Raw genomic sequence first — 15,665 nt, 5'->3', positions numbered from 1 at the left:
CATCTATGGCAAGCATCCTCAGAGGTAGTGAGGTCTGTTGGAATTAGGACAATGGGTTTATATATCTGTGGAATGACCAGGGTGGGACGAAGGACTTTTGTCTGCTGGAGTTAGGTTTGAATGTTTCAACTGACCACCTTGATTAGCATTTAATGGCTTGGAAGTGCCTGGGGGGATCTTTTGTTGAGTGGTGATTTGATGTGCCTGATTGTTTACTCTCTGTTGTTTTGCTGTTGTAATTTTAGAGTTTTTTAATACTGGTAGCCAGATTTTGTTCATTTTCATGGTTTCTTCCTTTCTGTTGAAATTGTCCACATGCTTGTGTATTTCAATGGCTTCTCTGTGTAGTCTGACATGGTGGTTGTGAGGGTGGTCCAGCACTTCTGTGTTCTCAAATAATATGCTGTGTCCAGGTTGGTTCATCAGGTGCTCTGCTATGGCTGACTTCTCTGGTTGGAGTAGTCTGCAGTGCCTTTCATGTTCCTTGATTCGTGTTTGGGCAGTGCTGCGTTTGGTGGTCCCTATGTAGACTTGTCCACAGCTGCATGGAATACGGTAGACTCCTGCAGAGGTGAGAGGATCCCTCTTGTCCTTTGCTGAACGTAGCATTTGTTGGATGTTCTTGGTGGGTCTGTAGGTGGTTTGTATGTTGTGTTTCCTCATCAGCTTCCCTATGCGGTCAGTGGTTCCCTTGATGTATAGCAAGAACACTTTTCTTCTGGGTGGATCTTCATCTTTACTCTTGTAGCTGATGGGAAGCTGATGAGGAAACACAACATACAAACCACCTACAGACCAAGAAAACCCAAAATCTGGCTACCAGTATTAAAAAACTGATTCTGGCCATGAAAGCCTTCGACAATACACTGAACTCTTGTCTGTTGGAGGCCGATGTGAATGTTGCAGTTGGCCAACTTGATTAACCTTGAATAGCCTTGCAGCTCCAAAACCTGCTGTCAAGCCAGGCATCCCCCATTCTGTATCTTCTATCTATCTATCTATCTATCTATCTATCTATGTATTGCTGATTAGATATCTTGGTATAAGCAAGACTTGACTCTGAAGAAGCTGGGGGTGGCGACGGCCAACAGGGAGCTCTGGCGTGGGCTGGTCCATGAGTTCATGAAGAGTTGGAAGCAACTAAACGATTAAACATCTTGCTATAACCAAGACTTGACTTGACTCTGAAGGAGCTGAGGGTGGCGACGGCCAACAGGGAGCTCTGGCGTGGGCTGGTCCATGAGTTCATGAAGAGTTGGAAGCAACTGAACGATTAAACATCTTGCTATAACCAAGACTTGACTCTGAAGGAGCTGGGGGTGGCGACGGCCAACAGGGAGCTCTGGCGTGGGCTGGTCCATGAGTTCATGAAGAGTTGGAAGCAACTGAACGATTAAACATATTGCTATAACCAAGACTTGACTCTGAAGGAGCTGGGGGTGGCGACGGCCATCAGGGAGCTCTGGCGTGGGCTGGTCCATGAGGTCATGAAGAGTCAGAAGCAACTGAACGATTAAACATCTTGCTATAAGCAAGACTTGACTTGACTCTGAAGGAGCTGGGGGTGGCGACGGCCAACAGGGAGCTCTGGCGTGGGCTGGTCCATGAGTTCATGAAGAGTTGGAAGCCACTGAACGAATAAACAACAACGAAAGGACAATCCTCGTTGGCATACACTGTGTTTCCAATTCCCAACCCCCAAACCAACCCTTTCTATAGTATTTTCTGGCATCTACAAATTGAAGAAGGGAGTTAAGAGTCCATTAAAGTTTTCACAACTCAGTAGAGGCAATCCTATTGTAGACTTCTCCAAGGACAAATCCCACTGAACTCAAAGCAGAGCTGAGTACATGTGAAACTCCCTACAACCAGCAAGCAACGGGCTGGCAACGAGTGGGGAATACGTTCCCTTTCTGAGCATAGGGAGGACCCGTAGGAAAGTGACGTCAAGCGAGGGCGGAAGTGGGCGTCATGCGGGAAGCTTTGCGGGCGGAAAGGGAGACGAGGTGTGGGCGGAAGTGCCGTTTCCTGGAGAGCGCCGTCGCCTTGGTTGCAAGGGGGGTTCGAGGTGCCGCCTCATTCCAGGTGAGAAGCAGGCGGGGATTCTTCCCTCTCTGACTTGGTTGCCTTCTTCCTTCCCAAAGGGAGAGCCGAGGCTTTCTTCTCCCTCAGAGCTTTGAGAAGAGGTGCATCTACACTGTAGAATGAATGCAGTTTGACACCACTTGAACTCCCATGGCTGAATGCTGTGGGGTCATGGGAATTGGAGTTTGGTGAGGCGCCAGCCCTCTTAGAGAAAGCAAAAGGCCTTGTAAAACTATTGCCACTTTTAACTGCTATGGCTCAAAGCTGTAGAGTTATGGGAGTTGTAGTTTTACAAGGTTTTTGGCCTTCTTTGGCAGAGAGTGCTGGTGCAGCACCAAACTTCAACTCCCCAAATTAACATGGCAGTTCAAGTGGTGTCAAACTGCATTAATATAGAGTGTAGATCAGTCATGAGCCAACTTGGGCCCTTTAGGTGTTTTGGACTTCAACTCCCACCATTCCTAACAGTCTCAGGCCTTTTCCTTTCCCCCCTCAGCCGCTTAAGGAAGAGGCCTGAGGCTGTTAGGAATGGCCACTTGGGAGTGCCTCTGGTGTTGCTGCAAAAAGGTCCTCCATAATGCATGTGACACTGGGCATGCATACTCAGCAGCAGAGTAGCATAGCGCAAGGGCAGATGTCTTCACTGTATCTGGTTGTGATCCCCAAGTTGTGCCAGTCAGCTTTCGTATGATATTATTTCAAGCACCCACTTTTTGCTTGATACTCAGGCAGTGCTTCTTGTAGGTCAGGGCATGGTCCAGAGTGACTCCCAGGTATTTGGGTGTGCTGCAATGCTCCAGTGGGATTCCTTCCCAGGTAATCCTCAGAGCTTGGGATGCTTGTCTGCTATTGAGGTGAAAAGCACATGTCTGTGTTTTAGATGGATTAGGGATCAGCTGGTTTTCCCTGTAATAGGCAGTAAGAGCACCTAGAGCTTCTGAGAGCCTTTGTTCAACCATTTCAAAGCTCCCTGCTTGAGCGGTAATGACACGATCATCTGCATAGATGAAACTCTCTGTCTCTTCTGGCAGTGGCTGGTCATTTGTGTAAATGATGAAGATTGATGGAGCAAGCACGCTCTATTGTTTCTAGTGATTTAATGTTATGTTTTATTTGGTTTGTATAATGAGACATTGAATTTTTGCTTAGATGCATGTTGTTAGTCACCTGCAGGTTGAGAAGGGCAGGATAGAAATGAATAATTTGTTTATTGCAGTGCTGACACATTAGCTATCAATTGGGGGGGGGGGGTGGCTGTAGATCTAATTTGTTATTCTGTATTGTTCTCACACCATGGTTGGGTTTGTGTGTTCATTCCTCTCCTTAGACAGGAAGCATTTCCTTCCATTGTCAGCTAACAGCAGTTTTGCATTGCGTCTTAACTTGACAAACTGCTTAGTTGTAATATCAACTTTACAAAACAAGCCAGAATTGGATTTCAGTTTCTGATGCTGTTGGTGTGTGTTAGTAAACTGTTGTTTTGATTCATTTGGAACGAGCCTGTAGTCATTTCGAATACTAACTGTGATTGGTTAAAAGGAGAATGCATGTTTCTGATCTTTTTGTGTCTATACTGGATTATGCAGGGAGATTTTAGTTTCACACCATCTGAGGATGCCTTCCATAGATGTGGGCAAAACACCAGAAGATAATGCTTCTGGAACATAGCCATACAGTCCAGAAAACTTGCAGCAACTCAAATTTTAGTTTGTTACATCCGAGCACTTCCAGAGAAGCTGTTTTGTAAAAAAAAAATAAAAAAAAAATACAGAACCCATGATAGGAAAGAAAGCTTGTGCAATAATAAGCCAATCAATTAATCATGAGTCATTAGTCCCGAGTTCAACTGAAAACATATCTCTTCATATAGGATCTGAGCATATTGTAAGCTACGCCTCTTAAAGTCTGTGAGCCACATATTCTGTGAGAGAGAGGAGGTCCATGGACTGGTGCCAGTCTATATCCTATCCACTGCTGGTTCACAGTTAATTTCCAAGAAAGAAAGGAGGAGGCGTTGTCATGTGGTGCCATGTGATGCTAGTCCCACACATTAAGCAATACAGAGAGCACTGCTATAGGATACTAGCACATTCCCTTATTTCAGAGGAATCCTAACACGAAGCCCTTAATGTAGATGCAAATTAACTCTATCAAATCTTTCTGTATCAGCTATTTTAAATACAAGGCACCTCACAATTACCCCTTAGTTAGTTGGGAATGCACGTCATGCAACTCTGTGTCAGGATTGTACTGTCCTTCTCTAATGGCTTATGTACTTGATTAATCCTTCTAAATGTATCCAATTGGAGTGGTTTGGAACCACTCCCAGCTGGTGCTGTTTACACCTTTGGCTCTGCCTTTCATCTGTGGTCACTATGTTGAATGTGTAAATTAGTTTCCTCTACAGTGGATAGGAAGTGCAAAAAATCATACACGTTTTATATTCTATTTTTTAAAAATTTTTTGTTAATATAGACGTATGTTGGTAGTACGCATCTGCATGAAATGTCTGCCTATTTTATGGTGACACTGAGGGACAGTGGCTTTTAAAAGTTGTAACATTGCTGTATTGCTGTGGGAAAGGAAAAGAAACACCCAGAAATTAACAGAAATAGCCTCATAGAGTAACCCAGTTGGGAATGTATTTGAATGATCTTTTGATTTGGAACCACTGTTTGCAAGGCACTGATTTTAAGGTCTTCTACAACTGAAGACCAGTTGCGCAGTGGGTTAAACCACTGAGCTGCTGAACTTGCTGACTGGTAAGATTGGCAGTTCGAATCTGGGGAGCGGGGTAAGCTCCTGCTGTTAAGCCCAGCTTCTGCCGACCTAGCAGTTCAGAAACATGCAAATGTGAGTAGATCAATAGGTACCACTTTGACGTGAAGGTAATGGCACTCCATGCAGTCATGCTAGCCACATGACCTTAGAGATGTCTATGGACAATGCTGGCTATTCGGCTTAGAAATGGAGATGAGCACCAACCTCCTAGGGTTGGATACGACTACACTTAATGTCAGGGGAAAACCTTTACAACTGATTAACCTGCCTACACAGTTTACTTGTTTTCTTGGACTGACTGCGGGAAAGAAGGTGGCTACATGTCATTCAGAATAGTATTCTTGTCTGTTTCTCCTTGTGGTTTAGAACATCCACGAAAGCCATAGGATTACTTTGAAATAATCACACATTCTTGCAGCCACACTTCCTTCAACGGTGCTTGTAATGATAAAATGGGAAGGAGGACAACTCAGAACTCTGCCTTGAGATCTTTGGAGAAAAGATGGCATATAAATGTAGCTGAAAGTAGATCCTGAAGTAAATAGCAACGTGCTCTATGCAAGAGCTGTTATGCATTCTATGTATTGTCGAAGGCTATGCATTGTTATGCATTCTGTTTGAGGCATTCCAGGAACCTGCTGAATGCTGACTGTCTCTTTGTTATCATTTTGGTTCAAGAGTTCTGATTAATAATTTGTTGTAATTTGCCATCAAGGCAATCATTACTTTACAGAATGAATTAATGAATGAATGAGAGACCACTAGGAGACATTGTTAATAACAGCTCCATTCAGATCCTGAAAATTCAGGGCCATGGCCTCCTTGATTGAGTTTGTGTACTACTCATCTGAAGAGTTGGAGTTAAATGAAGTGATTTGAGTTGGATGATGACTAAGCAATTCAAGATCTGGCAGCATTTTATCCTACTTCTTTTCTGGTGCTGTGTTACAGTCTCTTTTACTGTTCCATATTCAAACCGTTTAGAGGGCATTTTACTACAACACAGGGTTGTTGTAGCCAAGTGACTGATTATGCTACAGCACAGGGTTGCAAAAATCATTTGCCTGATCGTAGTGAGCCTGGCTTTTGCAACTAGGTGTATGGGTTTTGAAGTTCTTGTTAGCATTGCCAAATGTTACCAGTTATCTAGTGCTAGAGAAATTGTTGGATTGTGTTAGTGAACTTGGTAGATGATTTTTGCATTAGCTTGGCAGTTTAAGACACGAGAAGACTGACAAGGACTGGGTGAGTCAATTTCCCTCTGTTATTGATTTGCTTGCACAGTTCTCTATTGGGATGGCTCATGCTTGCACATTTTGGTCTTTGTTCATTTCTAAGCTAAACAACTTTTGGGAGTCCCATCATCACTTGGCCTTGACTCGGGTAGGGCTCTTCAACCCAGGGACCCAGTTTAGCCAACATTGCCTCACTAAATTGCTATAGAGGTATAAACTGGATAGAGTTAACCACTAAGTCCAGTGGTAGGCATATTTTGAGATGGCATTTTGCTGTGTTATCACCCACCCGCCAATCCCCTTTATTAATGCTAATTAAATGTCTTGTGATTAATGCCCTTGTAATGTATTAAATTATACTTTCTTCAAAATAATAAAAAAGCCCGCAAGCTGCTAATAACATTTTTGCAGTGGTGTTAAAATTTAGCTCTGTGTTCAGTGGGGAGTGCTGGAAGGCAAAAGTACTGTGAAAAATGCTGTTAGAAAATCCACATCAGCTGCAAACATTTCCAGTGCTGACCTAAACACCTGTGATTATGAAACACTCGTATGTGAAATACTGAGCAGCTGAACAAAGCCCTAAAGAGCCAAACTGAATATGGCATCTTTAGAGTCATGAATGCTTCTGTTGCTGATAAAATAGAAATGAATGATCCAGATCTGTTCACCAGTTTTGTTATAGCTTGTAAAAGACAACAACAATATTTCTAGTGTGTAGAAGTAGCTTTATAATTGCAATAGGTTTTCTTGCAGTATTGGAAGGTCTCCACAGTGGACACAGTATCAATGTTGAGATGACCTCTTTGACTGTTTCTTCCATCTCAGAGAGGAGATAGTGCAGTTCTCCAAATGTTGTTGATCAATGACTGCCAGGATTCTTTACCATTGGGAATTTCAGTTCAATAGCAAAATAGCAAGATGTTTTTCCAAGTACTGAAACCTACAAAAAAAAGGCAAGCCACACATAAGGGTGGTATTAGTAGACATGGAGGAATACATAAGGGTGGTATTAGTAGACATGGAGGAATTAGTAGACATGCAAAAATAAATAATCCTAAAAGAGAGGACAGCCTGATTGATTTCTCATAGAGAAAAGAGCATGGTCAGAGAATGCTAAATGGCTCTTGTTGAAATGAATGAGATATTCTGGAAAAGGACATAGTTAGCCCATTTGGTGACCCACTGGCGAGAAATCCGAGCAGAAGTATTCCACATTGCAATATTTCGTTAGAGATCCCACCTGTTTTATCCCAGAGGGATGAAACAGGTAGAACAGCAGATGAAACTGGACAGTCCCTCTCCAGTTTTCTTGTTGCTTCTCATTGTCACTCATTTGGTTGATAACCACCTTGTTTACATTTTATCTCTCCCAATTTTGGCAAGAAAGCAAATTTGAACCTCATCGATGCTTGGATAGGAAACCAGTCTGGAGTATCAGGTAGAGCTAGAAGAGCCAATGGCTGTCCAGAATTTGACAGTATTGAGCAAGGTGACCATACTTTTTATAAGGTAGTAGTCTATCAGCACACAGTGACAGTCATTTTCTCTTGCATCTCCTGCTGCTATTTTGTGTGTGATTACAATGAGGATTCAGATTTCAGGTCATGGGTGGCAGGAAAGAAAACACTTAAATTATTGCATAGTAAGATGATGCTGGGGAAAGTGGAAGGGAAAAGGAAGAGGGGCCGGCCAAGGGCAAGATGGATGGATGGCATCCTTGAAGTGACTGGACTGACCTTGAAGGAGCTGGGGGTAGTGACGGCCGATAGGGAGCTCTGGCATGGGCTGGTCCATGAGGTCACAAAGAGTCGGAGACGACTGAACGAATGAACAACAACAAGATGAGTTCTCCATTGTCAGTAGTTTGGATGGGAAGAGAAGAACCAGCTGGTCTCCTGTAGACCTAATGTAGTTGCCCAAATTGCTTCCCCATTCTGTAATCAACCACAGATCTAGGTCTTCTGCTGGAGTTCCATATCAGAGACTAAAGATTATTTTCTAATCATGGCAGACTCTGAAAGACTCAACACAATAAAGGTCTTTGGAAGACTTCATTCCACTTGCATGACTGCTTGCGTGCCTGCCTCTCCTGGTGTTCATGCATTTCAGCTCCAGTCTCTAAGCCCTGTTGCCTCCACTAATTTGTTCCTGTTGCCTTATTTACATTGATTACTTTGGCTCCTCTGTGTAGCTTTCTACTTGTTGGCTAATTTCTCCTTCTGTCAAATATGTTCTGCTCTACTGCAGCTCTACAGCTATTAGCAAGTGTGTAGTTGTGATCGGTTTTGCTGCTACCGAAGAGAAATTTCTTTGCTTTTGTATGTTGGCAGGAGCAGAAGGAGGATGCTTTCTCCCCACACAACTGTTTGGTCCCAATTCTGTCTCTGCTTTTTATCCTCATTGCCCTTTATCTTTGAGTGTGTATGCTGTATCTTCATTTTCCAAAAACTTTACTAATTCCTTAAATAAGTAAAGATAAAGTAGGCTGATAATGTTATAGCTGAAAAAAAATCTTGGTGTAATGTATCATATAAGTTGACTTCATGTATTAGTTGAGGACATATTTGGGGGGCAAAATTATACACTTTGATATGACCCATGGATAGATTAAGGACCATTCTGTGGAGAGAGGCAATGCTAGAAAATGTGCTATGGCAGAGAGAGAAAAGAGGGATGGTTCTTCTTTTAGGTTCTCCCAGAACATACTAAGCTCTTGGTTTTCACTATTTTATTCAGAGATGGTTCTTTTTTGAGGTGTGTTAAGGTGCTGTGCTTACCTTGGCCCGTGGATAAGTCATTGCAGATTTCTGTGTCGATATTTTTGACTAAAATCTTTAGACTTATAACATGAGTATATATAGTAAATTTTATTTCACTTCACATTTACACACAACTTTTGGGCCTGAGTGGGCTTCTTTCCCAGTACTTTTTTTTAAAGCTTTGCAAAGGCATAGGTGTCCATTAGTAGGATCTTATCTGTAAATGTCATATTTCTCCCATTCTTTCCTATAACCTTCCTAATTTGTTCATTCAAATCATTATTTAAAAAGGTAAAGGTTTCTCCAGACATTAAGTCTAGACGTGTCCGACTCTGGGGGTGGCACTAATCTTCATTTCTAAGCGTAAGAGCCGGCATTGTCCGTAGATGTAGCCAGCATGACTGCATGGAGCACCATTACCTTCCTGCCAAGGTGGTACCTATTGATCTACTCACATTTGCATGTTTTCGAATTGCTAGGTTGGCAGAAGCTGGGGCTAACAGTGGGAGCTCACTCTGCTCCCCGGATTTGAACCGGCAACCTTTTGGTCAGCAAGTTCAGTGGTTTAACCCGTTGTGCTATCAGGGGACCAAAAATCATCATTAGTATATCATAAAAAATTGTGGTAATAACAATACTTTCTAGAAACTTCATTTTGTAGTTTGACAGTCCCTATGTGACTCCTATTCATTCTTTAACAAGATAATGCCTCATAAATATATGTATCTGCTATTTAATGGACTGTCTTCTTGCACATAAACCTGTTTGTTGATTGCCTTCAAAGGCACATCCAGTTTGCCTTCAGAGGAATTATTCGTTGAGACATATTTTCAGCTATAGTATCCAGTGTAGGGGGAAAAAAATCTACTAAAGAGGACCATTAAGACTTCTCTTTCTTGATGCTTTAGCACATTGCCAAACCTTTTCTTACATGAGATGTTTTCCTCCCTGCTGTGGTTTCTACCTAGTGTTTTTGTTTAACGTAATGGATTAGAAACATTTATGTTCTATGCCATTAAGATGGGCCTGTCAGGAGCCAAGAGGCAGAACACAAAGATAACATAAATATTTGCCCTATGGTTGGAAAATAACAAATATTATTTTTAAAAGACTTCTGGGGTCTTTAATATTGAATAAGATAGCCAAACACACAGGAATTATATTATGCTGAGCTCAAATTTCCTGTAACTGCTACATCAAATTTTGCAGCTCTCAGATCATTGCCTTCCATAAGAATGCATACATTTTCTAGAAACTGCGTCCCAACAAAAGAATGTGAAATGCTAGCAAAGAAAGTGCTCCAAGCAACTTGTACAAAGAGAAGCTGAATGCATAATGTATTATTTTCCCCTTTTCCCTGGACTGACAAATGCAGAGCTTTAGATCAACAGATGTGTCAATGAATATTCCTTCTGAAAAGGCAATGGTGATGAATTAAACATAAGATGATAAAGCTGGGTTGGGCAGCTCAGGGCCTGCATATGACCCTAGGAGATTGTTTGTGTGGTTCACCATAGGTGATCAAAACCACCACTCCTGAAAGTACCTGTGTCAGTGTATTCAGGGAAGAGAGTACATAGGGTTAATTATCCTCCTGTTTTTTCCTCTGATGCTGATAGGATTCCCATAGGAGACCAAACAGATTCCCAAGTGGTGCTGAAAAAGTCATTCCGTTATCCCCTCCTCCAGCATGATTAGGCTCTCAGGGCCCATTCACACACCCTATAACCCAGAATATCAAGGCAGAAAATTCCACAATATCTTCTTTGAACTGGGTTATCTGAGTCTACACTGCCATATATTCCAGCTCAAAGCAGAAAATGTGGGATTTTACTCAGCTGTGTGGAAGGGGCCAGAATAGCTCACCAATCAGCCGCTTTAGGGATTGCTGTCCATCCAATCATGATGACAAGAAGATGAGAGTAAATCCTGATTTGTAATGGGAAGACACTCTAAGGTGGCTTCTTTCTAGAAATCTTGCTTGGGATTGATGGGATGGATGTAAGATTCAAGTTTCCCCTATCAACACTCCTAAAGCAAGGTGGAGTATCAGAGATATTAACTTCACCCTCTCACCATGGTCTTAAACAATTCTACATTGTTAAGGATTTCCTTAAAAAGCATGAGATCAAGGAAGGTGAAATGTTTGGTCTGAAATAATAGCATTCTGTGGATTCCTCTTAAGAATAAACCCTGTTGAGAAGTTGGTACATATCCCACAGTTTTGTTCTCAGTTGATTTTCATCTCTCTGCTTCCAGGAGGAGGAAATGATTGTGAATGGTGTTGTGGCTTTACCTTCATAATGCTGTAGAGCTCTCACTTTGCTCAGAATCTAGGTCATGAATCTATACTATCCACTTTTGGTGCTGGTTCACTCTTCGATTCATCTGTTTAATGATATTTTCCTCTAGATTGCTCTCACAGAGGCATTTGGAATGGGCCTTAGAGTTCATATTCCCCATAGCACAAGGCCAAACCAAGGAATCCCCCCATTTCCTATTTCTCCTATGCTCAAGGAATCCCCATGGTTTAAGTCAGAAGTATGGCTTCATTTCTGTCACACACTTGGTGGTTTGGAAAATGGGCAGTGAAGGAAATGGAGCTGAGGGTGTCTCTTGCGGTACAGCTTGAAGGTAAGCAGTATAATCCGAACACCTTAATGAGGTGATGCCCCCGCTAGTGCGCTGCTGCTTCTACTGCAAATTGCCTGTCACTGTGAGGTGTGCACTTCCCAAATTGGAGAAGTTAATGAAAGCTTCAAAGCTTTGACACTTCATTTCATGCATCAAGATGATATAAATCCATTCAGCTGAAGCAAAATATTTAACACTTTTCAGGTGTATCTTTTGAAAAGTCATAAACCCTCTTCAGTGACAGCTGGATTTCATTTGGCTATTCCTGTGGGGACCAAGCATGTTTTTTCCAAGTAGGGTAGAATTGGAGACAGCAGCAGCTCCAATATTCCCTGACATGAAATGCTCATTGGTGGAAAACTAGGGGAATTGCTGTTTTCCATAGGTATAGCTGTATTGGATGGTTGTTGTCAATGCAGGTAAAGACTCTTCTGACGTCTGAAATACTAATAATGCATTTATTGTGATGTTGTTTTCCATGGGTTCAAATCTACTTTGCATCAAGTATTATTCTACATTTGCAGGTACACAATAAGCATACTTGCACATATGCCAGAACCATAAACTCTATGGTCAAAGGAAAATGAAATGCAATCAGTGATAAAGCTTAAACATTCATAAAATTAGTAATGACCATCCACCAAGAAATGCTGCTAACGCCCCACTTAAACATTGGCAAAACACGTAAAAGGTAAAGGTTTCCCCTTGACATTAAATCTAGTTGTGTCTGACTCTGGGGGGGGGGGGGGGGGGGTTGGTGCTCATCTCCATTTCCAACCTGAAGAGCCAGCGTTGTCCGTAGATGCTTCCCAAGGTCATGTGGCTGGCATGACTGCATGGAATGTCATTACTTTCCCGCTGGAGCAGTACCTATTGATCATCTCACATTTGCATGTTTTTAAACTGCTAGGTTGGCAGAAACTGGGCCTAAAAGCGGGAGCTCACCCTGCTCCCCGATTGCGAACCACCTTCCTGTCAGCAAGTTCAGCAGCTCAGTGGTTTAACCCGCTGCACCATGTACTAGGATTAAAGAGCCATTATGTTGATTAATGTGTCAGGTGATGTAACTGAGTGACTTGACATGTTGCAACACAATGGTTTATTCTATACCTTTTTCAGAAATGACCAGTTACAGGTAAATAGAGGTTGGACAGATAAACAGCTCTTCTGAAAAGATGCCGGTATTGAAACCATGAAAGTGGGGTGGTTTTGTTTGACTGCAATTGACTAAAGTGTTTTGAAAAAGACTAATATTCTGGGATATCTTCCACCCTTGGATACATATACCTGTGGTTTTTTAAAGGCCTTGTGTGGCTTAACTTTTGAATTATGATTGTAATAGTGGAAAAATTAATACTTGGTGAAATTCAAAGCAGTAGATAAAGTGGAAGACCACATTACAAGTGGATTTACTCAATAAAGGAAGCCACTGATCTGATTTTGCAAAACCCAGTATCAGGGTTGCTTTAAGGTCCCTAATTACTAGGGTCACATAAATTAAAGCTGACTGGGTGCACATAGCAATATTATTTATTTGTTTATTTACAGTATTTCTATTCCACTTTTCTCACCCCGATGGGGACTCAAAGCGGTTTACACGTAAGTAATAGCAAAATTCAATGCCAGTACAAACAATTACAATTATACACTACAATTAAACATAAATCAAATTAAAACAATATATCCATATGCAATAAAACAATCATTAAAACAATAAAACAGTCTCGTTCGTCAAATTGCTGTTCCAATAACAACTGCGTAGCAGTTTACATGCTCAGTAATATTTATAATAGAAGACTTCCTAAATTAGCATTAAAGTGTAAAGTATACACTTCCAATAACGACTGAGAACGACCTTGCTAATGCTCTTGTTTCTTCTGAGAATATAGCAAGACCATGTTTGGCGAATAGAGAGCAGGACTGAGCAAAGCAACATTTTTTGAAACTGATGGAAAGCAATTTTCTCTTTTAATAACCTGTGTTGACCTCTTCCTGAAGTAATCTTTGTCCCAAAGCAGTTTAACTTACCTTTATGTTTGAGTTTATTGATTTTTGGGGTAAGAAAAACCTGGGCCTAAAGAAATAGGGCATATTGTCCCCTGCCAGCCAGTTCCTGTGGGACTTTTTTTGGCTGAGTACTGTTAAGCCCTCCCTTCCAGCTCTGTGTGTGTAAAAGGAAGGAGGAGAAGAGAAGGATAATCTAACAACATTTGGGACTATATTAGTTATTCATAAGCATCAGTTGAATATTCTATCATGCTGAGGGCATAAAATTAGTAGGATATATGGCAACACTTTTGTTCACATTCAGGCTTCCCATAGTTACCATTTCCGAATATACTGTCAGATTTGCTGCTGCTTCAAGGATACAGAACAGATAGGACAATGTGTGGCCTTGGGATGCCCAATGTTCCCCAATTCCCTCATCCTTTTTATGATCCAGAAAAAAAGATGAATTACCTTTTCTTGAAACCTCCAGTGCATAAATAAGTCATAACCTCTGCTTTTCAGAACCAGAAGTACACTTCTGACCACATTTCATAATTTTAAAACTTCTTAAAATCCATACAGTTCTTGTCCTGAGGGCCATCAAGTGAATTCAGAAGAATGACTAGATCTTTAAGACTGGGAGAACTCTTGCCTTGCAACAAACCTATAGGTAATATATGTTTATTCATTTGTAATATTGATATTAAGGGCTCCCTGGTAGTGCAGCGGATTAAGTTGCTGAGCTGCTGAACTTCTTGATCAAAAGATTGGTGGTTCGAATCCAGGGAGCGGGATGAGCTCCCGCTCTTAGGCCCATGCAAATGTGAGTAGATCAATAGGTACTGATTTGGCAGGAAGGTATTGGTGCTCTATGCAATCACGTCGGCCACATGACTTTGGAAGCATCTATGGACAACGCAGGCTCTTTGGCTTAGAAATGGAGATGAGCATCACCACCCAAAGTAAAACACAACTAGACTTAATGTCAGGGGAAACCTTTACCGTTACTTTTTAATATTGGTAAGCCATTTGATAGCATGAAATCTGGATGATTTATAAAATGGCATAAAATGGTACAAAAAATAAAAATACCTAAAGCAATAATAATTTTAAGAGTGAGTGCAGGACCAGTGGGAAGCAGTGAAAGTGCCAACTTAACTGATAAGTGTCATATATTTTTCAAGTATAACAACATTTTTTTCCTTCCTGATCTCATTTTGTTAGCACCACCAAGTAAGGGGCTAATGTTGTCTGATGGCTTTCTACAGATTGCAAAACAACCAGTGGAATTGTTCTCTTGGGCAAATAATGCCCAGATTTCATGAGAATGAAGGAAAGCAATTTGTAGTACAAGCGTGAACATCTTTGAATGTGGGAATCTGAGACTGAATGGCATTGGCGTAATTAGATTTCTTGTATGAAGTCGTCACCCAATGATCAGCATTCAAACGTGGCAACACCATGCAGCAAGACATCCCGGAAAAAGAAAATCCTGACAACGATTGACAGGGTCTCCATTCTCTGACTCAGCTGACCAACCAAGGGTTGATGGTTGCTACATTATTGTATTCCCCTCCTGTGAATTTGATCTGACCCTTTATTCTGTTGGGGAACAGGAGGTTTAACATTATTGCTGCATTCATTAATCTCGTCTTCAGCTTTCTGTGACGTGATCAGGCTCAACGCTTCTGGCTGTTTTTCCGACCAGCTCTTTTAATGCTGCAGCCCAGCTGTTTTCTTCTCTTTTTCTGCCAGCTTCTTTGCCCGTCTGGGGGATCTCTGGCTGCCCAGTTTAATTAGCTTACTGGGTGAGAAGGACACAGCTGGAGATTTCATCCCTGTTGGGGTGCTTGTCCGCTTCAGATCTTCCGAGACTGATTCCACCTGGCCTCTTTTGCTGCTGAAGAATGTATTTTGACAGTGAACGTGGCCAAAAGCTGTTTAAATTAAGTTGATCTCCATTCTTAAGTTCTTTATCCAGGCTCAGCTCATCAGCACCGGAGCCGCGTTTTGTCGAGTGGCAGGTAATGAGAACAGCCAAACAACCGTGAAGTGCAGTTTGCTGGAGGGCCTAATTACACCTCTACTTTATGCTTTTTTTTCACCTCTTCCTTCCACCCATCAGATGATGATTAGACCTATTTATAGGGGCAACACTTCTTATTATTCAGTGCACCAAAAC

The 15,665-nt window shown here is 41.7% G+C and overlaps 1 protein-coding gene across 1 annotated transcript in view; it reads left to right on the top strand.

The window, feature by feature from the left end:
* The first annotated feature begins 1,969 nt into the window (after nt 1–1,969).
* Nucleotides 1,970–15,665, top strand: part of WASHC1 (WASH complex subunit 1) — a 70,383-nt gene continuing 56,687 nt past the window's right edge. The window contains exon 1 of the mRNA XM_060776759.2: nt 1,970–2,085. The gene's annotated coding sequence lies outside the window, so the exon portion shown is untranslated. The remainder of the gene's footprint in view (nt 2,086–15,665) is intronic.

This window comes from Anolis sagrei, chromosome 5, assembly GCF_037176765.1.
Source record: "Anolis sagrei isolate rAnoSag1 chromosome 5, rAnoSag1.mat, whole genome shotgun sequence".
Lineage (NCBI taxonomy): Eukaryota > Metazoa > Chordata > Lepidosauria > Squamata > Dactyloidae > Anolis > Anolis sagrei.
This window is presented reverse-complemented; position numbering and strand designations above follow the sequence as displayed.